The 27,445-nt window shown below is 38.8% G+C and overlaps 1 pseudogene; it reads left to right on the top strand.

Annotated features, from left to right (window-relative positions):
* The first annotated feature begins 4,266 nt into the window (after positions 1 to 4,266).
* On the top strand, positions 4,267 to 25,586 carry LOC116145440 (annotated as a pseudogene).
* The last annotated feature ends 1,859 nt before the right edge of the window (positions 25,587 to 27,445 follow it).

Raw genomic sequence — 27,445 nt, 5'->3', positions numbered from 1 at the left:
CGGGCGCTGTTGGAATCGACGCCATATTTTGAGGTGTATCGGATTCTGAGACTGGATTGGGACAGCTGAACTATTTGAATCTCCTGCATTCATAGTAAAATCAGCGGGACTAGGACTAGGATAATAGTTTCTTCCTCATTGAAATTGATGGGAGAGATATCTATCCATTGTAGACTGTTTGAAAAAAAAAATGATGTAGAAGAAATAAAAATTAAAGAAAGAGATTTGGAATTGAAATTGGAAATATGAATTGAAAATTGCAAAACCTAATAAAAATTAAAATAAGAGCAATTGATACAAAAATAAGAAATAATAATGAATATTGAATTTGAATATGAGATTGAGAGTTGAGAGAATAGAGAATATGAGAAAATGAGAGATTGAGTTGTGAAAAAATATGAAGTTTAGGTCCAATTATAGAAAAAAATAGGGAAAAAAATGACGAAAAAGACCCCAAACGGCTATAAAACGCTAGATTTCAAGGGTAAAAGTGTAATTGAAAAAAATAAAAAATTAATAATTTTTTTTTTTTTTTTTTTTTTGGGCCAACCCGCCAGCAACCGCCGGGTTGCGGGCCTCTTTGAAAGAGGCCAAATAGCAACCCGGCGGGCCGGGGTTACCTTAGTGTACCCGGCCCGCCCGGGGTGGCTGGCGGGTTGCTCAACCCGGCCCGCCATGAAGGCGGGCGGTTTGAGCCCTCTTTTTTGCGGGCCGGGTTAGGGTTGCCCGCCTAACCCGGCCCATTGTTCCACTCTAAGGCGGAGGCTCTATTCCCCACTCCACTTAGGATTTTGGTCCCTATCAGTATCACCACTCTATTTCCCAAATAATTTAAACGGGTGGGATGGAGAATCTCCACATAGGAAAGGAATTCCCTTTCCCTAATTTATTTAAATATAAACTATATAATAAGTATATTAAAAATAAATAGCATTACAATTAAATAAACCTTAGTATATATATTAATGCTCTAAATAAAAATAGACATAATAACATAATAGTAAATAAAAATAAGATGTTTAAATAAGTCATAACCAAACAATTAAAAGAAAACTAAATTATAAAATAATTCTAATGTGCTATAACATCATCTATAACCAATAAAATTTTTCTAAACCAAGATTGATGTTATAAACCGAAGTAATTTTAACACTTATCCATTTCTAACGTAGATAGACTTCTTGTTGATTAGAGTATTTAATGTAAATAATGCACTTATATTTTTACTTTCCCAAAGCAATAATTATATATATATATATATAATATATATATAATATATATATATATATATATATAATGGAATGAAGGGTATTTATAGATTTATGGTGCCATAAAAAAAAAATTAATTTTAGAACTTTGAAATAGGGTTTTAAGACATAGAGTTTTCTTAGTCTATTAGAACATCTTCAATGGTACTTTTATTTAAAGAGTATTTCATAAAATAAAGAGTATTTTCGTTGATTTTTAAATATAAAAAACAAAATTTGTATTCAAATCCAATAGATTCTTTAAATTTGTAGAGAGAATATGTTTTTTCAAGAAGAAAAACTTAATAGAAGAGATAATCATAAATAAAAACATAAAAACTTTAATTTATTATTTAAAATTAAGATAGAGAGGGAAACTTGATTCTCTAAATGTGAAGAGTCAAACTTACTCTTTAGTTTTATATTAAAGAATAAAGTCTGTTAGACTGTTATTTCTACAGATAAACTCTTATAATAAAGAATTTAGATCATATAAGAATCATTTAAAGATGTTTTTGACGAGGTTCTATTGCTCCATTCGAGCTTAATAACACCCACCTTTTGCTAATGTCTTCTTTGACGGGTTTGAGCCTGTACTCCTTTTACTTGAGCCCATTCGTGCAAAATACGTATCCAAAACAGCCCAATAAAAACCAAATTTGGTTCCTATGACCATGCAAAACATTTGTTTGTTCTTTCTATACAAGGAAAAACGCAAAATTCATTATACTATTAGGCGGAGCCACCCTTAAGTCTCCATATCTTGAATTTCTTAGGAGAGTCTTAAAATCCAATTTTATTATTCTCTCTCTTACTTAAACTTACTTTGTCCATATATATATTTTGGATTAAAAATAGAAAAAAAAAATAATTTAAAATTTCTTATATATATATATATATATATATATAGGAACATATCAGGATTTTTAATCAATAGGGTCAAAACGTCAACTATAAACCGAAATCTAAATTTTATAACTTAGATTTTTCAAACTTTCTACTAATCCTATAAAATTTAACTCATAACCCATAGAAACTCATCAAATCCAACTCTAAATACAACAATTAACCATATATAAAATTAAATCAAATCTCCATATCTTTACATTTTAGAGTTTCATCAATTTTTTAAATCTATTCAAAATTAACTTAATAACTAACCAAACTTTCAAACTTAACTTAAACAAACAATCAATTCATATCTCAGCATAAAAAAATTAAATCAAAATCCACATCAAAATTTAGGAATTTTATTTTCAAATTTAAACTCATTTATAAACTCAACAAAACTCATAGCACATGAATCATGTACTTTTATCAATTAAAAGTTAAGAAGATATTTTTAAGCAAAATAACAAAAAATAAACACTATCTTACCTTGTAATCTCTAAAGAAGTAGTCTTCTTGATTAATCAAATATATTATTAATATATATATTATATATATATATATAATAATATAGAGAGAAAGAAATAAAGAAGAGAGAAAAGGTGAAAAACTATTATTAATGGATCAATATAATTTAAGTGAGGTTAAAATTGTAATTACTATAAATATAAACTTATTTTAATTGTTTTCTAACTTGGAGTGGTCCAAGTAGTGAACCCATATTCTATTAGGAGGTACGTTCTTTTATATATATATATATATATATATATATATATATATATATATAATTTACCGTAAACTAAATTTTCCCATTTTAGAGTTTATCTGGCTTTTATTTGTGTGGTAGGCAGTATAAAAAATGAACTAGTGCAGTATACGTGGTGTGGTTTTAAACGACCACAAGTGACAGTTTCGGAGTTTTAACCAAACACAAAGCAATATTGTGGGTGCTATTTCACTCTCTTAGATATACAAAGCTGACTACGCTTTATTCTACAATTTAGAATTTTCTGTACCTGAAAGAGTTACTGTGAGTCTTCTTCTCCTCCCTTCTTTGTTATGCATTACTTGAATTTTTTATTTTCTTTGATCATAGAATATAAATTAGTAACTTGTTTGTGCTTTTAATTCGTGCCTGTATCATGTGCTATCTTACTTCGTTGGAGGCTCTCTGTATTTTTGTTCGTAATCTTTGCCCTCAAGCTAAAAAGTTTCATTGGTTTCAAAATCAATAAAATGGTCCTTAATCTAAAGATATAGACATATGTTAATTTATTCTTGTTTTTTGTATGTAATGCTATTTAAGACATCATTTTGGTGGAAAAGGAAATCTATAATTTTAACCACCACTAGGTGGTTTGATAGTAAAAAAGTAAAAAGGTCCAACATGGATTCCTAAGTTCGAGTCTTTCTAGCACATAGGGTGGGTGGCTACTGGGGATTACTCAGTCATTCACTTTAGAGCCTTAGGAGATTAGTTGAAGACCACAAACTGGCTCAGATACCCCCGGTCACCAAAAAAAAAAGTCTATAATCTTTAAAATATGATTATTTTTTTTTTATATATAAAGAGCTTTTATTCATTTGGGTTGAAGGTAATAAAGCATTTAAGATTTTTCATTAATTGTTAAATGAAAGAATATATTGACGGCCTCAATTATAGGGATCTTTGTGTCTTAATACTCATTGCGGTTGTCAATTCTTTCAATTTATGGTACTTAATTTGTATGACATTCTCATTGTCGCTTTTGGTGTTTTCTCACATTTTTTCCGAATGTTAAATTGGTGATAATGAATGTTTTCACTTATTTAAGGATATATTTATCAAATTACTGGTATTAATCTTCAATTACAACACATTTAACAAACTGCTGATGATTCTGATTCATCTCGTTTTCTTGACATCTCACCAATCCCATAGTATAGTCTTTCCAACATCATACACTAATTTTTACATTGATAAAGTCATAAAATTGTATTGATCTTATATGTAGCAATAGAATATTAAAGGGTCATCTGCACTAAATATTAACAGATAAAGAAGAGCTCGATTCTGGGATGGAAGAAGTCCAAAGAGAATCTTCTAATAAGCAATCTGATATCAAAGACAGGTGTGACTGGGAGCCAAAAGATGTGGTCTGTAGCAGGACCTGCTATTTTCACCGATTTTTACGTTTGGGTCTGGTTAGTAACTCAATCTTTGTTGGGCACATTGGATCAACTGAACTTGCTGCCTATTCCCTTGTGGTTACAGTCCTCTTGAGATTCGCTAATGGCTTACTGGTACGCAGTCGCCACTACTTTCATTCATTCTAAGTTACCATTTCTCAAGTGTAGAATTGGTTTCATTTTCTAGAGTTTAGGTTAATTATTAGCTGAATGACAATATTGACGCTACAATATACACCGAGACACACAAACGATGAGAATACTTATATGGACATTCTTATCACATTAATTAATTATTACGTCACTTGATTGACATGATGAAACAGTTGAATGATATAGTACATGTTTTGTCATATATTGCCTAATTTCTTTTTTCATCAACCTATTACCATGATTGATCAGTAAACTACCCTTTATAATTCATTAATAATCACTATAATGATGGGTAGGTATGAAAACTAAATTCTATATATCATTATGTCATGAAGAGTTCCACCATGTCGACTCTCTTATAAATTTTTCTTCATAATTGATATATTCAAGTGAAGTCATTGATTTTTAAGTTGAATAATGCGCAGTTGGGGATGGCAAGTGCATTGGAAACTTTGTGTGGGCAAGCATATGGTGCAAAACAATTCCACATGAGGGGAATATATCTTCAAAGATCATGGATAGTCTTATTTGCGTTCTCGCTCTCTGTTCTTCCCATTTTTATCTTCACCACTCCTCGTTTTTAAAGGTTTTGGCCAGGAAGAAGACATCGCGAAAATGGCCGGAACCATTTCTCATTGGCTAGTTTCCGTGATGTTCGGCTTCATTATCCTACACATGTCAAATGTTCCTACAAGCACAAAGCAAGAACCAGATTATCTCCTACTTGGCGGCAGGACCTTTTCAGTTTCATCTCTGTTTATCATGGCTTTTGACGGTGAAATATAAGTTTGGAATCACAGGAGCATGGTGTCCACAGTTACTGCTTATTGGATTCCAAATTTGGGTCAACTTTTGTTTGTTATATTTGGTGATGCACGAGAACATGGCACGGTTTATCAATTTATGCTTTCAAAGATCTCTGCCCTGTAGTTAAGCTTCTTGTCATCAGGCGTCATGCTTTGGTAACGTTTTGAAATAAATAGAATTTTTTCTTTCCTTTTTTAATTCTTTCATATGTAAAATTTGAGGTTGTCCTTGACGGTCTTGAGATCTGGTACAACACCCTTGCTTCTCTAACTGGAAGCATGAAAAATCCTGAGGTTGCCATTGATGCTCTAGCTGTCTGGTAATTAATTCCTCACATTCTCTCCGACTTTCTCCTTTGTTTTCAATTAAAACTTAAAAAATTTAGAATTTGTCACCTTATTTTTTATTTTTTTTTTTTTAATTATTACAGAAAGTAATTGATACAATGTAGATTTATTGTCACGGTGGAATTAATCTCGTAATAATTTAATTTTTATTTTTTTTTATAGATTTATGTATTTAGTCTTTTTGTAACGTATAAAATCTGTAACAAATAATTAATTGTAATGCAAAATTTTACTACAATTGTTTTACACACCAGTTTTAGTATATAGTATAACAGAATCTTCGTGATACAAAAGATGCATTTTCTTGTAGTGGAAGTTTATGTGGCTAATTGTTCATTCTACCAAATTCTTGTTAACGGCCTCAATGTGAATGGTCTGGAAATGATGTATCCCTTGGTTTAGCCGCTGCAGCGGGTATCATCGTCACCATCTTTTCTGTCTTTTTAAACCACTTATACTACAGTGAAGTGTTTATTTCACACTTTCTGATTTTCAAAGAATTTCAGAGCATTAATCTGAATGTATTAAAAAAAAAAAAAAAAAAAAATTTGATCGTTTTGGTTATCGAATCTTCAGTGTTAGGGTTTCGAACGAGCTTGGAAGAGGAAGCTCCAAAGGTGCAGTGTTCTCAATCATGGTCACAACTCTTCTTCATTTGCTATTGGATGTGTGCTATTTTTAGTTTTCCTACTTCTCAAGGGACGTCTGGCATACATGTTTATCGAACAATGAGTGGCTAAAGCAGTTGCAGATCTATCACCATTGCTCGCTTTCTCCAACTTTTGATAGCATTCAACCAGTGCTCTCTGGTATTTTTACCCAGTAGGTTTTATAAATTTTTCCTCATCAATATATAAGTATATATAGAAATATAAATTGTAATGAAAATAAATAAATTCTTAACAGGAGTTTCTGTTGGTGCGGGATGCCAAGCATTGTAGCCTACGTTAACTTATCATGCTATTACCTGATCGGGATTCCTATTGGAGCTGCTCTTGGTTATTATTACGTGTTATGCCTGAAAAAGTAGGACTAACGTAGAGTCTTGTCAGCATAGGGTGTTTAGAACTCAGGAAGGTTTCACGACTGATCAAACGCAGCCACGTCGCATGATGACGTGAGTGGCATGCCCCTGTCAGTGTAGTGGGTGAACGCCAGGTCAGCGGATGGTTGGAAATCGTCCAAATGTCCAATCCATGCACAAATCGAGGAAATCACTCAGACATGTGAGCAATGGGACGCAGAGAAGGATTTGCACGGTATCCACCCCACTTGCAGATTTAGTAATCATTACCTTGATTCATCTCACTATAAATAGAGGTATTTTCTCTCATTTGCAGGATTGACTAATTTCACTCTAGAATAGCATACCCTCTCTCCCTCTCTCTCTTGTATTCTTTAAGCTATAACTCAACTTGTTGAACGTGACCTGACTTTACCCTCATTAATACAATATCAGTGGATGTAGGATTCGCCTTTGAGCACCGAAACCACTTTAAACATTGTTCTTCACCCTTTACTAAATTAAATATTTCTATAATCACGTGTGACTTCTAAGCTCGCTTAGCATTTCTCACGTTCTAGTAGTTGGTGTCAAAATCCAGCATCAACAGTTTGGCATTAGAAGGAGGGCCTGATTTAGTACCTGTTCTTCATTAGGAAAATCTCTGACTAATCAATCCCACTATAGCAAATGGCTCGCGACTTTGAATCTGAGCGAACCAATTATGGCAATGAAGAGATCCCTCAGGTACAAGAGTACCAATTATGGCAATGAAGAGATCCCTCAGGTACAAGAGTACACTTTTCCCGAAGTGCCCCCAGCCCAACAAATTATCATGGGGGATATCCTTTCAAGCTCACGGCTTGATCCAGCCGTCACAAGTTACCTAGAGAGGTTCAACAATACTTTCCAAAAGGTCAACCAAAGGCTAAACCGATTGGATCGGGCCGTGCCACCCGAATCCAATGAAAAGGGCAAAAGCCCATACCGCGCATACTACAATGCGTCAAAGAAAGGGAAAGCGAGTGGCGCATAGCAGACCCAAAGGCTTCGAGGGACCAACGAACATCGATCGTGCCCCAAGTAGAATACACACGGCATTGCGACTCAGTGACATGTCGCGGCCTGAGCCATCCCGCGTCATGTCGCACGAGCACTCCAACAAAAGTGCAAGGCGGGGAGATTTCTATTATCGCCAAAATGACGGCTTTGATCGTCATCGTGCAGGGGATTCCCATTGTCTACGGGTCAGTTCGTACCACCGCGAAGGTCAGGAAGATTCCCCGAATCACTTAATGCCATCACACGACTCCAGCCAGCGTGTGTCGAGATTGGTTGGAATTGCCAGCCGAGGTGAGAAGGAATCCGACTTGCAATCTTTCCTCAACTGCAACCGTAAGGGTCGAACCCACGTTGCGGAAAGTGATCCCCAGATAGCTTCGTTGCCTTAGATTGAGGAGCTACAATGAGTTCTGGATCAGCTTAAGGCTCAGCGAAATGAGCAAGGGCAGGTTGCAGAAGCGTCTCCCTTTTCTCTGGTAGTGTTAGCTGCTCTGTAACGCCCACCTTGAGGTACATCGTTTACTCATGTTTATTTGCCTTTTAATGTTGTAGGTTGGCCTAACTTAAAGTGATATGTGTTATGGTTGCCTGAATGCCCTGAATTTGGTAAAGTCTTGGAGAATTATGGAAGTGCAGACTTCGCCAGGGTGAAGAAGAATCTTTGCCGCGGCGACATATGCTCTGTATTTTTTTTCCGAGGCGAAGAGTCGGCTGATTTTTTCTAGTGAAGTTTCTAGAGAATGTTCCTTAGGGGTGAAGTGACCATTCTACCCCTAATTAACAGGAAAAGTAGGGAGTGAAATGCAAGGAAATTTCAAGGAAAATGCATTGGAGTGGGGTTGGATGTGTAAAGAATCAAAGGGTAAAGGTGGAACTTCTAAGAAAGTGTAAGGGCAAAATGGGAAAGAGTGCTTATTTATATGAGCTAAAAAGGTTTAGCCTTAGAAACCCTCACATTCTCTACACCCCATATATCACTTCCACTCTCCATTTCTCTCATCTCTTCATCCATTTGCTAAAGGAAATTGAGGGCTTTTGCTTGGATTCTTATAAGGATTTGATCCTAAGCATCAAGAGGTAAGGATTCTTGTTCTAGACATAAGATTAAGTTGTGTTAATGTTAAATTCTTATTAAGTTTATGCTTAGGGTTTAAGAGGAAGAACAAATCCAACAAAGATAAAGAGTTTCTTGTGGAACTACTCAAGCCAAAGGTAAGTAAATCTAACCCAAACTAAGATTTAAGCAATCAACTAATTTGATATGCATGTATGTGCTTATGAGTTGAATTTGATTGGTGAGAATGTGACTATTGATGAGTAAATAGCTCTTGATGAGTAGATTTGAGCCATGAGAAGTAGAGTTGAGATTGTGGTAACCAAGTGAAGTTTGGTTGCATGTAGAAAGAAATGAAGTAGAATATTTGAAGTGTTTCTTTTGGCCATGTTTAGATTTATTGTGGAGGAGTTTTGCTCCATGAATGGATGGTTAAAGAAACAAGTAGAGATGTATCAAAAATAGAATTAAAGTATGCATGCATGATGTTTGATGAAATGCCTAAGGGAAGCTTGTGCATAAGTAGAGAAACTTATTTTTGTGCAACATAGCATAATTGCACTTAAGAAAGAAACATATGCATATACTTACATATGCATGAGAACTTAAAGAAAGAATAAAGAATTCATAAGAATAAATAAAAAGAAAGAAAAACACTAATGAATTAAAGAAAGAAGAGTGTTAAAGAAAAGAATAGGTTGTTGTGATGGGGAACCCGTGAGTGCTAAGAAGAAGAAATTCCTACATACGTACACGCCACCTTAATTGAGTGGCATAAGAAGAAGAAGAAGAATTTGTACGACCTATAAGAGTGTACGTGGAAGAGGGTTGTACCAAGAAGAATTCCTACATGCACGCCACCTTAATTGTGTAGCCTAAGAAGAAAGAAAGAATTAGTACGGTCCGCAAGAGTGCATGTAGATGAGGACTATACTCACTCACACGGCTAGGGTTCCTAATCCATGCATCAATTGAGTCCAATCGGCAAAGAAAAGAAAGAATAAGAATAAGAAAGAATGAGAAAGCTTGATCAAGCAAGAAAAGAAAGAAAAGAAAAGAAAAGAATAGAAAGAAAAGAAAAGAAACAGAATAAGAAATAGAAAAGAAGGAAGAAAATGCATGTCTATGCATGTTTGCATATGCATTTCATTCTTGCATATTACCATGATTTCCCTCATGGTTAGTGCGAATAGAAAGAAAGAACAGAGAGAAAGAAAGAACAGCATGAATTAGAAAGAAAGAGCAGTGAGAATTAGAAACAGGGAAAGAAAAGAGAAAGAATTAAGAAAGAGTGAAGAAGAAAAGAATTAAGTAAGGAAAGAACCAAAGAGGAAGTCGCGGGGATAGAAGAGATAAGGGATTTACTTACTAAGCATTTTTGTGCTCACCCCGTTGTTTTTCTATGTTTTGTAGGAACTAGGTGAGTAGCGGTTGGAAGGACATTGACAAGCAGAGAGAAATGGCATTACTGTCCACCGTTGTAAAAGCTTGTATATATGTTATTTGCTACGTATAGAATAATATATATTTAGTAAAGAAAATTTTTGGGCCATCTATTTTTCATTTGCTATATGTATACTTTTATCATAGTATATAGGGGTGTTCGGTTCCGAGTACCCTGCACTTTTTGAAGGAACTGGAACTGGAACCAGAACCGGAACTGGAACTGACGATTCTTTGAAATTTGGAATCGGTTTCGGTTCCTAGGTACCCAGAACCAAAACCTGTAACAACAGTTTCGGTTCTAGTTCTGGGTACCCTGTAAAATTACATGACCCCCCAAAAGTTTTTAAAATGGCAAAAAAAACCCTTAAAAACTTACAAATACCCCCCCACCTGGCACTTGTTAACAAAAATAACATTACAAATTATAAATTATAAATTACAAATTACAAACTCCATTACTTTGTAAAGGTAGATTCTCAAAAGTCAAACCAACTTACTTTAAATCTTATGAAATATAAATATAAATGTATTCACATAACATTTTCTACAAAAGTTTTTATTAACCCCCCTAATCTTTAATTTTATTTTATATTAGTCTCGGTTCCTGGTTCCTGGTTCCATTTCTGATTCTGGTTCCTAACTATAGGAACTGGAACCAGAACCGCACAGTAATGGTTCCAAAAATTTGGAACCGGAACCTACCCATTGACGACTGGTTCTGGGTAGGAACCGAAACCAAACCCAGGGTACCTGCCGGTTCCGGTTCTAACCGGTTCTTTTGAACACCCCTAATAGTATATTTTCTAAGTATACTAGTAGAAAGAAGTTATTACATGCTCCCCTCCCATCAAGATTCAGAATGCCCGACATTCGAGCATTTGATGGGAATTCTGATCCGCAGGATCATTTGTATGAGTTCAATGATCTCATGGAACTCCACCAAGTCTCTACCTTAGCAAAATGTTGTTGCTTGGCGGTGACCCTTACCTCCCATGCCAAGTGATGGTTTAAGTCGCTCTCAACAAGATCAGTCAGCTCATGGCCTCAAATGAGCTCGACATTTCTGAGGCACTTCCAGGCAAACAGGAAGTTCTCAATGCCGCTAAGCTACCTAAGCAACATAAGGCAAGAGAGAGATGAGCCCCTCTAATCTTATATTGACAGGTTCCATAGGGAGCTCCACAAAGTAGCTCACACTCCCGAAGAGTCCGTTCGGACTCTCATTATTGCGGGAGTTTGCTCACAGATAAACTTGTGGAAGGAGCTACAATCTGAGGATGATGTTTCCCTCACCCGTTTCTACAACCTTATGGAAAAGTACCTCTGCATTGAAAACTTTGTGGCTGTCCTTAACCGCCACGACCCCGATCTTTTGAGCAGTGCTCCCGATCGGGGGGAGAACAGGAGGGCTGATCGTAGATAGGCTAATGACGATCAACGAAAAGGAAAGAAGTAGCGGTATGAGCCCAAGAAATCCTATGCCCTAGTTCCACATTGCGATCATGACAAGAGTCAATATACCCCTCTAAATGCCTTAGTATCGGCTATTCTAGATAAATCAGAGGTGGCCGATTTGCTCGGAGAGCCCGAGCCCAAGAAAATCCCTCTTCAGCCAGAAACAATAAAAAATATTGTCGCTATCATCGGGATAGTGGGCACCACACCGATGAGTGTCGGGCCCTCAAGCACGCGATTGAGGACCTCATTAAGTAGGGGCATTTCAAAGAGTATGTCGATGACTCTGCTCCCGTTTGGAAGAAAAACCAAAAGGAACCGGGAAAGAAGAGTCATGGTCACAAAGGTCTCTACAGTGTAAGGATCGTCTTTAGGGGACCACACCTCGCAAGGAATTCTCGAGGTGCCCATGAAAGGTATGTTGGTGTAGCCCGTCAAGTGTGATGAGAATGACGCCGTGGCTATCGAAGGTTCACAAGGAGGAGGAAATCACCTTCTCTGAGAAAGACGCGGTGCGATTGCATCATCCCCACAATGATGCTCTCGTCATCATGCTTGAAATAGGACGGTGCAAGGTCCACAAAATGTTGGTGGATAATGGAAGCGTCGTGAACATATTGTTCCAACGAGCCTTTGAGAGAATGAAGCTAGACGAGACAGATCTGAAGCCTACGTCTATCCCTCTGTATGGCTTCATCGGAGATCATTTGATCCCCAAAGGGATGATTTTGCTCTCAGTCAAGTTGGGAGAGACCAACGAGATGACCAATATGACTGAGTTCTTAGTAGTGGACTGCCTATCTGCTTTCAATGGCATCTTGGGACGACCTCTACTACGAAGCTTCAAAACAATCACCATAATCTACTATCTGAAAATGGGGATAGGGGAAGTAAGTGGATCTCAACGCACATCTCACGACTGCTATGTAAGGGCAGTGCATATGGCGTGCAAGGAAAAAGGAACTCCAATCAGCATCCCTGAACAGGCAATGGCGATCAGTAGGATCGAGCCATAGCCCGACCCAGTCGAGGATAATATTGATCCTCGCATCCAGGAATGTCCTTGCAGTGGGCCAGTCGAGGATCTATCTGAGGTAACGGTCGATCAAAACGAGCCAAGCTGAGTGTTGAGAATTAGAAGTAATCTCAACCCCCAGCTCGCTAACGATCTGACTAACGTCCTTAGGGAAAATATCAATGTATTCACATGGACTAATGCTGACATGGTCGGGATCAGCCCGGACATTATATACCATGCCCTGAATATTGATAGTGAGGTCAGACCGGTCCGCCAGAAGGAAAGAGCAATAGATCCGAAGTGATATGCTGCCTTAAAAGTTGAGGTAGATAATCTCCTCTTAAACGGATCCATCTAGGAAGCACTCTACCCGAGCTGGGTTGCCAACCCGGTCCTGGTAAAGAAGCCTAACAGCAAATGGCGGACTTGTGTTGACTTCACTGACCTCAACAAAACCTGTCCAGAGGACAAATTTCCCTTGCCAAGGATCGACCAGCTCGTTGATGCCACCTCTAGGCACGAGCTGTTGAGTTTTATGGACACCTACTTGGGATACTATCAGATTCTGGTGTATGCGTCGGACGAAGAGCATACCTCCTTTGTTACAGATTGGGGGTTGTATTGCTACAAGGTTATGTCCTTTGGCCTAAAGAACGTTGGGACGACTTACCAGCGACTGGTTAACTGAATGTTTTTCGAGCAAATCAGGAAATCAATGGAGGTCTATGTCGATGACATGCTAGTCAAATCGCATGTCGCTTCAGATCACATAGCACACCTCGCTGAGATGTTCGGTATACTCCGAAGGTATAGAATGAAGCTCAATCCTCTCAAGTGTTCATTCGGAGTATCTTTAGGAAAATTCCTAGGGTATATAGTTAACCAAAAGGGAATAGAAATCAACCCCGAAAAGATCCAAACTCTCTTTGATATGAGAAGCCCGACCAACCGAAAACAGGTTTAGAGTCTTAATAGGCGAATAGCGGCACTTAGTTGCTTCATATCAAAGGCAATAGATCACTGCTTGCCATTCTTTAATATACTCAGGGCCAACAAGAAGTTCAAATGGACTCCCGAATGCGAACATGCATTCCAGAGGATTAAAGAGCACCTCAGAAAGCCACCCCTTCTCTCCAAGCCTCTCAATTAGGAAATTCTTCTTTTGTATCTGTCCGTTTCTTAGCATGCGATCAATGCAGCTTTAATTCGGGAAGAGGACATGGTCCAATGGCCAATATATTACGAGAGTAGACGTCTGCTGGACACCAAAATGCGGTATCCAAAAATGGAGCGATTATCTTATACCCTACTGATCGCCTCTAAGAAGTTGCGACCTTATTTCCACGCCCACACAATCCATGTATTGACTAACTATCCGCTCAAGCAAGTCTTCTAGAAACCAGAGGCTTCGGGTAAGTTGCTCAAGTAGGCAATGGAGCTAAGTCAGTTCGATCCGTAGTACAGACCAAAAGCGACTATAAAAGGGCAGGCTGTTATTGATTTCATTTCGGAGTTCTCATACCAACCGGTTAAGGAATCCGAGCAACAGGCCAGTGAAGTCACCTAGGAAACTATTCAGAACCCATCGACCTGGAGCCTCTATGTCGATGGATCCTTGAACAGGAAAAGGGTCGGGGCAGGCTTTCTCCTCCTTAGTCCCGAAGGGACTTGCATCTACGGTATTCTTCGATTTGGGTTCAAAGCAACCAACAACGAAGCCGAGTATGAAGCACTACTCGCCAATCTGCAGTTGGCAAAAGAAATGGTATCAACCGCGATCAGCATTCAGAGTGACTCCATGTTGGTTGTTAACCAGATCTTGGGGGAATATCAGGCCAAGGAAGAAAATATGATCAGTTATCTGAAGAAAGCTAAGGCTGCGTTCGAGCCATTCAAGCACTTCACGATCACGTAGATCCCTAGAGACAGTAATTCTGTCACAGATGCCTTGGCAAAATAGCCTCGTTGCTGGACTCAGATGCGCTAGAAAGTATCCCCGTTTGATTCATAGAGATCCCTAGTATCAGCTCGCTCGAACAGGCTGTGAATGTGACAGAGTTAGTTTCCTGGATGACCCCAATTATTAAATATCTCCAAGATGGGACCTTGCCCAACGACAAGATCAAGGCAAGAACCATGCGAACTAGAGCTGCTCGTTACACGCTTATAGGAGATCAATTTTACAAGCGAGGGTTTAATGCCTCTCTCCTCCGATGTGTAACCGATGAGAAGTAAACTACATCATGAGGGAAATACATGAAGGGATCTGTGGTAATCACACTACCGCGCGATCCCTCGTCAACAAAGTTGTTCGTCAAGGGTATTATTGGCCCCTACTACAAGAGGATACCTTCAACTTTGTGAAAAAATGTGATAAGCGCCAACGGTTCACGAATATACCATGAGCTCCTTCCCACCAGCTGATAACTATGACCAGCCCCTGGCCATTCTCCATGTGGGGAATTGATCTTATTGGACCGATGCAAGTTGGAAAGGGAGGGGTCAAGTATGTAGTGGTTGCGGTGGATTACTTCACTAAGTGGGCCAAGGCCAAACCCTTGGCCGCGATTACTACCAAAAAGCTCAAGGATTTCGTCTTTAAAAACATAGTGTGCCGCTATGGAATTGCTTATACCCTCATCTTTGATAATGGGAAACAGTTTGATAACATGGAATTCAAGCAGTTTTGCGATGAGCTAGGGATCCATAAAAAGTTTGCCTCAGCCGTAAGACCACAAGCAAATGGCCAGGTTGAAGCTGTCAACAAGACCATCAAGCATACTTTAAAAGGCAAACTTGGCGCTACCAAAGGTAATTGGGCCGACGACCTCCCAGAAGTCCTATGGGCATACAGGACAACTCTGAGAACCTCTACTTCAAAAACACATTTCTCGCTAGCATATGGCTGTAAGGCAATGATCCTAATGGAAGTAAGGACTGGTTCACTTCGGAGAGACCTGTTCAATGAAACAGACAATGAAACGCTTATGCGTGTAAGTCTGGATTTAGTTGAAGAACATCGCAGCAAGGCTCGACTTAGGATAGCAGCCTACCAGCAGCGCGCGAAAAGATTCTTCAACTCTAAAGTCAAGAGAAGAGAGTTCCAGGTTGGCGACTTGGTTTTGAAGGAAATCCTTCTCGGTACAAAAGAACCGAGTGCGAGAGTATTGAGGCCAAATTGGGAAGGCCTATACCGTGTTGCTAAAGTGATATGATCGGGGACTTATCACCTTAAAAGGCTCAATGGTTTTGAGGTACCGCAAGCTTGGAATGCTGAACATCTTCGCCCCTATTATTAGTAATTCCGAACTCATTCTCTAAATTCCTGGTAAAGATTTGCTTTTTTAGCCTTGTAAAGAAGATAACTCTTTTGTAATGTTGTTTCTCGCATGTGTGCCTTTCTGTTTGCATATGTATCGTTTGTACAAATACTATTGCAAATAGTTAGAAAGCGACCTTATGTCCACATGTGTAATATTTGTGATGTACAAAAAATTATAAGTACTCACGAATGATTAAGGAAATAGTCTCTTTATTTATCATAAATTAAAAAACAAATACAAATATGCGAGCACAAGAACAGTTATGAAAAGCATAAGCAGAAACCATCACTGGCCTTCATTCCCAGGTCCCGAAGGTGCGACCTCAATATCTCTAGGTTGGTCGTCGACCACCTGGTCAGCCACCAGTTTCTCTGGGACATACTCCTCCAGATGCTCTTCCTTTAGATCAAGCCCTTGACCTTCCTCCTCGTCATCGGCCTGCGCCATGGAAGCGAGGATCCTCTGGTAGTTATTCGGGAGGTCGATGAGGTCTATGTTTGAATTCTTTGATCGCAAGGCATAAATGGACTGGATCGACCAGTCGGCGGCTCTCCTCTTAATTTCCAACTCTTGTCGCTTTATCTCTTTGGTTAACGAAGTGACACGTCCTTGGGACAACTGGAATTCTGCCTCAAGTGCCCACCTCTGCTTCTCGGAGGTTTCCCACAGCTGCGCTCTATCCTGTTTTGCTCGCAAGGCTCACTCAAAGTTCGCTCGTAGCTCCAGCTCTTTCTCGCCAACCTCCTTGGTGAGTCTGGCCACTGTTCTTTGGAGCTCTTTGACCTCTTCTCCAGCTCGGCCTTTTGAAAGTCCACCATGCGGAGCGCAGCATTCCTCTCCGATAGGTACTAGTTCATTTGAATAGTGGACAAGTTCATCTCTGTCTGTGCAGCCTCTAAATCCCGTTTCAGTCGCACATTCTCTTCTCTCAGCTCGACGAGCCCCTCAGTAGCTCCCAATTGAGTTTTCTACTGGGCCAAGTGCGTGACGAGCAAAGACTGCACGACAAAGGAAACAGGGGGTTAAATTCCTTTTCACTGAAAAAGTAAAGGAAATATAAGAAAGTCCTCGACGATAACGAACCCTCTTACTTGGCTTTGTAGCTGAAACGCCATGGTCATCAGGTCCACGGAGTTAGAGGCCACAAACTGCTCAAAAGCCTCTACGAGCTGGCACTCTAGTAGGGCGAACATCACCGGATGTAAGTGCTCCAAGAGTTATCCCATAGAATCCAGCATAGGCGTGCCCGTTCTCGCGGTAGGTGGCATCTCACCCACTGGTTCCTTGCCCACTCTCCTCCCAGGAGTCGCGACCTCCCCTTACCCCCTGTGCGGACCCTCAAGGGAAAGTGTAATGTCGGTCATGCCCCTAAGGGGCCCTCCTGAGCGAAAGGCCTGGTAAGGCTACGACACCCTAGGCTGAATGCCCAAGTCGTCCGCCAAAGCTGCTTCCTCTTCTTGGATTTCTAGGCCACAGTCTTCTACTTAGGATGAGCAGCCACAGGCTGGGGAGCATCCGCTGGCCGAGTCGGCACCCCCACTGGTGTTCCGCCAACAGGGGGATCGTTGGGGGCCGCCCCGACTGGTCCTATGGCACCGACCTAAGGAAAGGTGAATTCCCTAGCTCTTAGCGACCTGGGCACTTTGGATGGCATAGTCGCTGCATGCGAATATCGTTAGCAAAACAGTTCACTGTATGCAAACAATAAAGTTGGCTAAGGTTACGGACACTTACTCGGTAAGGATTCCAAGGTCATTTTGGGGTTGAAAAAGCCATATTTTTGCAAGTTAGTGGTTGTCACGAGTAGTTTTGTGTCGTGACTCTGGTCGAGCGGAAGACCAAAGGCGGTTATTCTATTGAAGTCAATGAGAGCCAACAACCTGGTCGTCTTGTTTACTGTGAAGAAACGGAAGAGTTCGTTAGCAAAGATTAAAAGAAAGAAAATTTGCCAAGTAAAAGAAATGAAGACCTACTTGGCTCCCTAAAATGGCAAATGTCATCGTAATAAAAAAAGAAAATTTTCGTCTCATATGCCCCGACGTTACTGGGGTAATTGTGTATCCCTCCCTTAATCGTAGATCACTTCGAGAGGTAATAAAAGTCTTTGTCTTTGCTCTTTTTTAAGTAATACGAGCAGCCAAGCTCTAGCGCAGTCAGCTCGCCGAGACCGTTGTCACCGCATGCGATATACATAGCCACGGCTATCATATACGTATTTGGTGTCAATTGTAAATGTGTCATCCCAAAGTGATCAAGGACCGACCTTATGAAAGGATGAAAAGGAATCAATGCTCCACATTTGAATATGTTCTCAGAGATTGCAGTCATCCCCTCTAGCAGATTCTAAGCTCTATACGTCCTGTAGTGGTAGACATCTACTCTAATTGCATATTGGTCGGCCACTTTTTGAATTTCCTCTCTTATGGCTACCGACAAGATTTCCTATGAGGGACCCGCTGGGGCATCCTGCACCAGCGAGCTCGTTCCCTCGTCTGTCCTGGTTGCTAAAGGGTCTATTTCTTCTACGGTCTAAAAAAGAGCGACATGCAGGAATTACTCAATTGTCGTACAAAGTTTTGTACGATGATGTGAAAGAAAAGATAAACACTGTGTCTTCCTTAAACCCTACAAAAACCCTGAGAATCCTTGGGGACCACCCCCAAAGATTTAAACCTTAAAGGAAAGCTTATTCTTCTTTCAACCACCCACAGACGCCCACCGTTTTCGTATGGTTATTGCCAAAACAGAAAAAGAAAAGTAATGGAAGGATCTTTCTTACCTATTAGGTGTAGGGATTGAACTTCTTGCAATAAACATCAAGTGCGCAACAGTCTAAAGGATGGAAAATCTGGTCTCACGAAAGCTCCTTGCTATTTCTGAAAAAGTGAGTGTTGTGATATTGCTTAAGGTAGGCCTAGGATTTTATAGTGGAGGAAGTGGTGATTGGTTTTCCCGAAGCCAAGCGATGTTTGGATGGAAATTATCTCTTGCCGTTGATCGTGACCACATGTCGTCAATCGACGGGAAGGAGTAACCGTCATGCTTCTAAAAATCCTATCATCGCTTCTCTCCGTTGAAATAATTGAGCAACGGTTTGTTTCCCTCCTCCACATTAAATGCGCTCTCATCTGCATTTAATGCTCTGATAAGGAATGTCGTTTCAGCATAGCTTACATTTAATGCGTATGGTTGGCACTTATTGCGCATAGGATACGTTTGTCAGAGTAAAAGGTACTTCATTAATGGATTAGCTGCCAAAGCGCAACGGATAACATCTGAAGAGGTCATTAGGGCAGAACACTCTTCATTGCATGTCAGTTGCGAAGCGATGTGACTCTTTGTTTTCAGCAAAAATATGCTAAGTATAATCGGGTCGTGGACCTCGGTTAAGATAAGAGGCACATCAATACGACACTGAATAGGGTCTGATCTAGGTCGTAGACCTTGCGGAAGGAGACCACTTTAGGTCGCCTATATGGAAATGTCTTGCGACCTCCTTGTAGCTAGGTCGGATCGATCAGGTGTCATTCGAAACATATCAAATCAAGGCATAATTGTGAAGTTCTCAAGGTTTGATTCTCAAACCTTAAAAACTAAGGGACTTCTATTATGCCTGAAAAAGTAGGGTTGACGCAGAGTCTTGTCAACACAGGTTGGTCAGAACTTAGAAAGGTTCCGTGACCGATCAGACACGGCCACATCGCATGATGACATGAGTGGCATGTCCCTATCAGTGCAGTGGGTGAATGCCAGGTCAGCGGATGGTTAGAAATCATCCACTTGTCCAATCCCTGCATAAGTCAAGAAAATCACTCGAGCAGGTGAGCAATGGGATGCAGAGAAAAATTTGCATGGTATCCACCCTACTTGTTGATTTAGTAATCATTACATTGATTCATCCCACTATAAGTAGAGGTCTTTTCTCTCATTTGCGGGATTGGCTAATTTCACTTTGGAATAGCATACCCTTTCTCCCTCTCTCTCTTGTATTCTCTAAGCTGTAACTCAGCTCACTAAACGCGACCTGACTTTACCCTTATTAATGCAATATCAGTAGATGTAGGATTCACCTTTAAGCATCCGAACCACTTTAAACATTGTTCTTCACCCTTTACTAAATTAAATATTTCCATAATCACGTGTGACTTCTAAGCTCGCTTAGCATTTCTCATGTGCGAGTAGTTGGTGTCAAAATCCAGCATCAACATTACCATTACGGAGTCAAGGTGAGATATCCTTTCACATTCTTTATTAAATTTGCACTTGGACTAGGTGCAAGTTGAGCTATCTTTAAACTCTCTTCACTAAGGGCATCATTTTGTCGACTTCAAGCCCCAATGAATTTCCTGGGCATTGTTTTGTACCGGAATGGGGATACGTCAATGCAAGTTACAACTATGCTAGCGCCAGTCTTACATCGTGTTGTTGCTAAAGCTGGAGAATGCATAGAAAAGAAAGAGAACAACTGAGAAAAAATGGAGAGTAATCTTTTTTTTCTCATTACCAACTAAGTTTTACATCATAACTAATAAAGCAAAAGTTTACTGTTGACAACCACTCTACAAACATATTTTATCTAACATTAATCAAAAGCCATACATTAATACCAACTTACAACAAACATTATAGACACATCCCATATAACCTAGCAATACAAATCTAAACCATTACAAAATGAATCAAACAAGGCTACCTCACAAAACTGACAGATGGCAGATTGCAATACACTTTGGCACTAGAACAGATTCAAAACAAGTTGACAAACTACTACATTTCTAACTAACTATCAGAATTTAACACTCCTCCTTGATAGTTGGTTGGAAACACCAAGTCTGAATCTGAATTCTTCAAACTTGGCTTTGGAAATAGCTTTAGTCATAATGTCAACCACTTGTAATTCACCCTTGCAGTGCATCAGTTCCACTTCACCATTTTGTTCAACCTCTCTCACTTCATTAAACTTAATTTTGATAAGCTTTATACGTCCATGATGCATTGGATTTTTTGCCATTGCTACAGCAGATTGGTTGTCACACATGATGGCAGTAGGCTTAACCTACTTCAACTTTAGATCTTCAATAATCTTTCTCAGCCAAATGGCTTGATTCACAGTAGCAACAACAGATATATACTCTGCTTCTGCTATGGATTGAGCCACAGTTCCTTGCTTTCTGGAAAGCCAACAAATAGCACCATAATTTAGAGAAAATGCATACCCTGAAGTGCTCTTCATATCATCTGTTGAACCAGCCCAGTTACTGTTAGAAAACTAACCAACTTGAAGTCTTCTGATCTCATGAACCACACCCCAAAGTCAGTGCTACCCTTCACATATCTCAGCACCCTTTTTGTAGTCTTGAAGTGAGTCTCGGTTGGTTGAGTTATAAATTTGGACAGCAAACTTGTGGCATACATTAAGTTTGGTCTGGTTGCTGTCAAGTACAGTAGGCAACCAATCAAGCTCCTGTACAATCCTTCATCAACCTTCTCAGCCTTATCACTTTTTGATAACTTCATATTTGGACCCAATGGTAAGTCCATTGGTTTACAATTCTCAATGCAGAACTTTTTAAGGACTTCACTTGCATACTTCCTTTGATTAACAAAAATACCATCTGCATCTTGATCAATCTCCATCCCAAGAAAGTATAACATTTCACCCAAGTCTGTCATTTCGAACTCACTGTGCATGAATTTTTTGAGTTCTTCCACTTGAGCATGATTGCTTCCAATCACTAGAAGATCATCCAAAAATAGAGAAATGATCATTACATCATCTTCGGCTTCTTTAATGTATAGAGTGTGCTCATTTGGACTCCTCACAAAGTCTAAACTAAACAGCTAGTTATTAATCTTGTTATACTAGGCCCTTGGTGCCTGTTTTAGGCCATATAAGGCGTTCTTCAACAAGTAAACTTTCCCTCTTCTCCTTGAATCTGATACCCTTCTGGTTGTTCAATATAAATCTCCTCATTCAACCAGCCATTCAAGAAAGCATATTTAACATCCAATTGATGAATTTTCCAAGAAAATTAAGCTGCCACAGCAAGCAGCAATCTGATGGTATCATGCCGGGCAACTGGTGCAAATGTCTCCAAGAAATCTACTTCATATTGCTGAGCAAATCCTTTAACAACAAGCCTAGCCTTATGCTTAAGAACTAAACCATTCGGATTTAATTTTTTTTCCTGAAAATCCATTTTACTTGGATCACCTTCTGTTTTTTGGTCTGTCCACAAGCTTCCAAGTCTGATTTTTTTCAATCATGGCTAGCTCCTCCTTCATGGCAATCCTCTAGGGTTCCGACTTCACTACTTCTGAGTAGCTTGAAGGTTCCATTTTTGCCATATTGCATATGTCCTACACATCAGTCAGAGACCTTGTTCCTCTAACAAAAATCTCTTCATCTGATTCATCCCTTGGATTTTCTTCAACCTGATCAGCTGGAGCTTCACTCAATTGAGGTCTTGTTTCTACATCAACCTTACATTTCTCCCAATTCCAAACTCCACTCTCATCAATTGTAACATCCCTGGAAACAAGTATTTTCTTTGAGTCAAGAATGTATATTCTATAAGCTTTGGATTGGCTACTATAGCCAATAAAAATTCCTATCAAAGCCTTATCCTCCAGCTTTGTTCTTTTGCAAGTGGTACCAAAACATAGCATATGCTTCTGAAAATTTTCAGTTATCCACTGTTGGCTTGACTCTAGTCTAGGCTTCAAATGGTGTTTGACTGATCAAAGCTCTAGTAGGAAGTCTGTTGAGCAAGTACACCCTTGTGTTGACAGCCTCTGCCCAGAAGAATTTCAAAAGTCTTTTCTCAGCTATCATAGATCTTGCCATCTCCATAACAGTCATATTTCTCCTTTCACTAACTCCATTCTTCTGTGGAGTATAAGGGCTACTGAATTAATGTCTGATTCCAGCCTCCTTGCAGATAATTTCAAACTCTTGAGAAGTGTATTCAGTACCATTGTCACTTCTCAAGGTTTTGATAGTCTTTCCTGTTTGGTTTTCCACCAGCTGTTTGAACTTCTTAAATACTCCAGCCACCTCATTTTTCTACCTTAGAAAGTAAACCCAACACATCCTAGACCAATCATCTATGAACAATACAAAATATATACTTCCATTTATAGATAAGGTTTGCATGGGGCCATACACATCCAAGTAAACAAGCTGAAGTTTTTTAGAGGCTTTCCAGGCTTGATTCACCGGAAAAGGTTTTCTACTCATCTTGCTTAATTGACATGCTTGGTCGACTCCTTTTCTTTAACAATAGGCAGATTCTGAACTAAGTTTTTTTACTGAATCTGCCTTAGACTTCTATAATGTACATGGCCTAATCTCTTATGCCATATCTCAATTTCATCTTCTCTAGCATTACATGCTTTGTATGGAGTAATTCTCCACATGATTGGAAAACTCTTCCCCACCATTCTTACTCTCATAATTTCACTTCCCTCACTGTCCAAGATTATGCAAGATTGATTTTGAAAATGTAATGCATAATCCTTTTCCAGCATCTGTCCCACACTAAAGAGACTTTGACTTAAAGTACACTGGAGATTAATTTCATACCTTTTGGTGTCTAGACAGCAACATCTCCTTTCCCTTTTGCTTCCACAAACTCTTTATTTCCCACTTTAATCCTTGAGCGATATGAATGATCCAGGTTCACAAAACTCTGCAAATCTAGTGTCATGTGATGTGTATATCCACTGTCAATCAACCAGGTATCATCACATGCTTGGATCAAATTGGATGAGGCCACAAATAACTGCAATGTCTCCTACCTCGAATGTTGTTCATCAACTGTCTCAGCTTGCTTTTGGGGCTGCTCTCCCTTGTTTTTGCAGACTCTTTCGATGTGGCCAAATTGTTTGCAAGGTCCTACACTGTATTCCTGGCCTAAACCAACATCTATGCTCTGCATGTCCCTTCTTTTTACAGTCAGAACAAGCTAGAAAGTTCTTCATTCCACCAGCTTTGTTCCACTAAACATTGGACCTTTCTTTTCCTTTCTTATCTCTAGCAAACCTTCTGTTATTTCCTTGTGCAGACTTGCCTTTGTGAGCTGCTAACATTGCCCCTTCACTCGCATCCTCTAGCCTAAGGAGCCTTCTCTGCTTTTTGCCTGCATAGCATGGACCAGCTCAGTCAAAGTGATATGAGTCAGGTCTTTTGAGTCCTCCAAAGATGAGATTTTTGCTTCAAACCTTTCCGGTAAGCTTACTATCACATTCTCCACTATTCTTTTATCTGTCATCTCCACTCCAAGCAACCTGATTTTGTTGACTATATTCATCAACCTATCAACATATTCCTTCACTTTCTCAGCCTCCTGCATTCTCAATGTCTCAAATTCCCTTCTCAAATTCATCACCTGCATGTTTCTTGTAGTGTCACTCCCCATGAACTCCTCTCTTAACTTGTCCCAAGATTCTTTTACTATTTCGAATATCATGATCCTTGTAAAAACAAGATCTGTGACAGCTGAGTGAATGTGGGACAAGGCTCTTAGAGCCTTTGAAACTTCTTCTTCATGCAGCCGGATTTGGTTGAGTGTGGGATTTGGTCCCAACTGAGGGGGGTTGTTTCTCCTCCTCTACATATTTCCAGAGTCCTTGACCCTTAGATATGCCTTCATTTTGACAGCCCATATATGGTAGTGCTCACCATTAAAGAGAGGAGGTAAAAGAGAAGCTATCTGAGTGGCCATTAATTCAAGAAAACAGGTCTGATGCAAGACAGTTTTTCCCAAGAGATAGATGAGGTGATCGAGAGAAAGAAAAAATTCAAATTTTTCAGCTCAAGGAACCAAGCTCTAATACCATTTTGTTGTTGCTAATGCCGAAGAATGCAAAGAAAAGAAAGAGAGCAATTGAGAAAAATGGAGAGTAATCTTTTTTTTTCATTACCAACTGAGTTTTACATCATAACTAATAAAGCAAAAGTTTACTGTTGACAACCACTTTGCAGACATATTTTATCCAACATTAATCTAAAGTCATATGTTAATACCAACTTACAACAAACATTATAGACACATCCCATATAACCTGACAATACAAATCTAAACCATTACAAAATGAATCAAACAAGGCTAACTCACAAAACTGACAGATGGCAGATTGCAATACACTTTTGCTCCAGAACATATTCAAAACAAGTTGACAAACTGCTACATTTCCAGCTAACTACTAGAATTTAACACATTGCCTTACCCGTCTTTCTGGTTTTAACTAAATCTTAGCAATGAAATGCAAATTGTTATTTTTTTTTTTAATTTATTTGTTGCAGGGTGTTTGGATCGGAATGTTGATAGGGACATTTGTGCAAACGGTAGTTCTTATTATGATAACCTGGAGAACAGATTGGGATCAACAGGTATAATATCTTTCTACATAACCTTTATTAATTAGTTGATGGACATAAAAGTTTGAGTACTATTTTTTGGTGTTGAAATTTCAAGCATATGAATTTTCTTCAGCATAACCTAATTTGCGAAAAATACGCATCTAAGCAGGTAATTATAGCTCGCAATCGCGTTAGCAAGTGGTTTGCGGAAGAGAAAGAAGAATTAGAACCGGAGAGCTACGAAGCATAAGATTTAGCTCCTTCACAAGCCACAACTTTTACTCTTTGCTCCACTATCTTTGAATTGTGGCTCTTTCTTGTTCAATCTCTGAGGCAAACTTTCCATTTTCTTCTTGACGTAGACGGAATTTCTAAGCTTTACTAATTTGGTGTTGGTTTTCTGTAAATATAAATCCTTGCACATGTAAGCTTTAACTCTAACTAGTTTCATAACTGACGTTGTCAAAGTTTTGTTGTAAATATTTATGTATCGATTTTTTTTTAAATTTCCTTTACAAATATGTTTGCGTTTGAGACTCTTGGATTTCGTGGCATGCTTCTATTAAAGGTTGTTGTTGCTTTTGCGTACTTCCATTACAATAATTTTCAAACCATCAACTTAATTATGTCGATGGCAAATTTCATTGAGGATTGACCGTTTCGGTTCTCTCTTCAAAGTAGCTTTTCTTCTCTTAATTATCACACAATTAGTTCTTCTTTCTTGGGGACAATAAAACCAACATGGTCACAAATTAAGGACCTAGTGATAAAGTTTGCCCGCATAAGCTCTCAAATGCACAAAACATTCATGCGCACTACTCATCTGATTCCAAGAAAATATATATTGACTAGTTAGCTACTAAACGAAGTAAGAGAGAAAAGAATAATTATTGTTGTCTATAGTAGTTAGGGTTTCAAGAAAGGGTACAAACTCTTCCTTGAGGATTTCACGTGTCCTTTCACCTTTATCATAAATTACTTAAAAGTGATACTCATAAGAGATTGAGTTAGCATCAAATGTAATAATCTTTATTGATAAGGATGAATAAAGACTAATCTTCACAATGAATGTCAAAAAATTAAGTAAAAATTTTAAGTCACAGTGTCCCAACTCTCTCTCTATATATATAATAAACCTTCATAGATTTTGTCATTAGAACTTACCACCTGTTACTATTGGAAATGCAAGGGTAGGGGTAGCCACATTTGTAATGAACAGTTTGGTTAAAATGTCAATGTCAAGGTGTTCATAGAGATTGACCAAAGGCCAAAAAGAATCTAGGATTTAAATAAATATTATACTAAAAAAGTGTTTGCATTGAAGCCTTAGCACCCAAACGATTATTTTACCTCAAAGCCAAACACTCCCATTCATATATGACATTAAGCAAGAAAGGAGGATGCCTAACAAAAATTGAGGGTGACAATTAGCTATCGGCGATGTCTGGTGATGTTTGTTGAAGTAACTTTAGTCATTAAACAAGTTTCTAAACTTTGTTGATAGTGGATGGGAGAACAGTAATGAGTGTTTAATGGGATTTAAAAATTAATTCTTTCATAATTATATTGGCATAAAATGATGAAATATATGAATACCAGTTAATTTTTTTGTGAAAAAAAAATGTTTTTTTTTTTTTTCATATGTGTGAAAAATATATCACTACGGGGCCGTTTAGATCGGAGGTATATAAGATAACAGAGATAATCCTCGTTTATTTTGCAAGATTCCGGTGTTTGGTTTGCAAGTAATAAAATATTACGGTAATCTTTTATTACAAATAGTGTTTACTATTGGTAATGTGGGAAGTAATTTTATTACCTTGTTAGGGGGTGTTATGAAAACATTATTGGGATAATATGATTTTTCTACCCATTTTGCCCTTAACTAAAAACCATTTCGGACACAATTACCCTCAAATGTCTAACAAATAACAATTACCCAGCCGCCTTACATTTGAGAAATTAGCTAAAATACCCCAGTCACAAAAAAGTTTAAAAGTTAACAAAATAGCCCCACCACCCAAGACCATTGTCGGCCATGACTCACCACTATCGACCGTCGATGTTAGTCGCTATAATGGTGCACGACCGGCAGGATCTGGCCAGTCG

The sequence above is a fragment of the Pistacia vera genome, unplaced genomic scaffold, assembly GCF_008641045.1.
Source record: "Pistacia vera cultivar Batoury unplaced genomic scaffold, PisVer_v2 Contig461, whole genome shotgun sequence".
Classification (NCBI taxonomy): domain Eukaryota; kingdom Viridiplantae; phylum Streptophyta; class Magnoliopsida; order Sapindales; family Anacardiaceae; genus Pistacia; species Pistacia vera.
Note: the sequence above shows the minus strand (reverse complement) of the source record. Positions and strands in the feature narration are given on the sequence as shown.